Source organism: Hipposideros armiger, unplaced genomic scaffold (assembly GCF_001890085.2).
Source record: "Hipposideros armiger isolate ML-2016 unplaced genomic scaffold, ASM189008v1 scaffold_769, whole genome shotgun sequence".
Taxonomy (NCBI): domain Eukaryota; kingdom Metazoa; phylum Chordata; class Mammalia; order Chiroptera; family Hipposideridae; genus Hipposideros; species Hipposideros armiger.
This window is the reverse complement of record NW_017732119.1, coordinates 204,432-206,647: the sequence shown is the minus strand read 5'-3', so window position 1 is coordinate 206,647 and position 2,216 is coordinate 204,432.

The window sequence follows — 2,216 nt, the reverse complement described above, 5'->3', positions numbered from 1 at the left end:
CATTAGCTCTGTGAACCTTTGTCCCATGGTTAATGAAGCCCCATTTCTCCACAAAATTGCCTATGTCTGAGCTGCCTACTTCCAAGTGCACAGTTGAGTCAAAATTGAATAATTTCTTGTCAATCAAATACTAAAGAAACCAAAACTTTTAGTTTAGTGAATCACAAAGAAAAATATTCCTTAGCTCAGTTCATATGTCACAAATTTTAATTCTAAGAGTGTTATGGCTGTTTAAATGCCCAAATAAATCCTAACACAAATGTTCACTGAAAAGTAAATATGTCAGTGCTCTGAGGAAGTAGCCAGAAGAAAAACAAGCTATCTTGAACTAATATGTACCTAAACAACTCATGACTTTGGGGATCAGCTCCTGATCATTAAATATCTCAGTTGTTTCATATCCTTGGGTTAAATTTCCTGAGGAAGAGAGAATAAGATTGGCCCCATCTGAGTCAGATAAACACTCTGGGCTCAATGAACTGTGAACAAGGATCTGGGATTATTTGGTCTCTCACCTTCACCACAGGCTTTAATGTGGGAATTCAAAGGGTATGTCATGAGGCAAAAATTATGATGGATACTATGCTACTGCACAAAGACCTAACTCAGTGTATTTCTTATTATTATTACTTGCTAGAGTTTTCCTATAAGTTTTGAGTCTATGACTTAATTGGGAATGTTTTACAAGTATACAGAGGGTGCCAAAAAAATGTATACACATTTTAAGAAATAAAAACTGTATTAAAATTGTAATACTCAATATATACCAATAACAAAAGATGAATACAAGTCACATTTGACTTCCGTAATTATAAGAGGTGTTCAAAGTAGTTATCATCAGCATCCAGACACTTCTGATTATGGCAAACTACTGCTTGAGCAACGTTGACCAAAGTATCCACTTGTATACATTTTTTGGCACCTCCAGTATTTATCCTTAGGGCCTAACACAGTGCAGGTCCATAATAGATGATTAATAAATTGTTGATACATTATTATCAGAAAATAATATTATAATTTAATCTTTGTCTATTGTAAGGGGTTGGGAGATGATTATTAAAAAAAAAAAAAAGGTCAGCACTGGCTGAGTGGCTCAGTTGGTTAAGAGCTTGCTCAAATTTGCAAGCTCTGAGCAACAGCAGTTTGAGTCCCGGCCCAAGCTGAGCTGCCGCTGAGCGGCCAACAGATAGCAGGATGGCTCAGCTAAAAAATAAAAAGAAAAAGAAAGAAAAGGGTCTGAAAAATAAAGAAAAATAGTCAATATGTGATGTGCAAAACATAATAATGAGGCTGGTGTGATATAGTGGAAAATGTCCTCATTCAACAAGGCAAGAGACTAAGATTCAATTCCTGGGTCATTCGCAACTATTTTTTATATCTATCATCAAGTTGTTCTCTTATCCCTAGTTTCTTTAAGGTAAATATGAGAGTTGAGGAAAATGAACTTCAACTTGTGCCCAATGATTTAATTCCCTATAGAACAAACCATTATCTTGCTTATGTGTGATCATTTCAGTGGTCTAAGTTATTATTGAAATAATATAAGCATTCTAGGAGTGTAACAGGGTTGAATGCTTCTGCTTCCCTCCAGGCTGACTCTAACCATAAATTCTAGCCTTCCTTTCTCCCAGGGCCTTCAGGTAAATAATTACTATTGTAGATATGCTAAGTTACCAGAGGAATTCTACAAAAACAGCCTCCTGAATTGGGGAAAAGATAATGCAAAGCCATCACATTGATTTAGTCTTAGGACCAGATTCAGATCAGATGGTGGGGGAAGGGGGCGGGGAGTAAAGGAGTGAGGGGATGGGGTGTCAAAAACAGACCGAAAACAAAGAGATTTGGAGACTTCCCTGCTCTTCCTGGGATGCCACCTCTTGCCCTGCCCATTCTCCCTTCCCTTGACATAAAATAAGCCTGAATTATGGGCCCTCTTAAGATGGATTTGAGGGGCCGGCCGAGTGGTGTGATAATTAAGAACTGGCTTGGGATGCCAGAGGGCCCAGGTTCAGATTCCACATATGAGGGCCAGTGACACTGCCCTCTACAGCTAAGATGCTGAACAACAGCTCAACCTGGAGCTGGGCTGCCATGAGTCCCCGGCGATGGCGTAGGCTGCAGCCCCTGTGGCAGTGGATTGCCATGGGCTACCGTGTGTAGCCAGCAGCCAGCGTGAGCGGTCAGCAGCCACAGTGAGCGGCCGTCCAGAAGCCGGC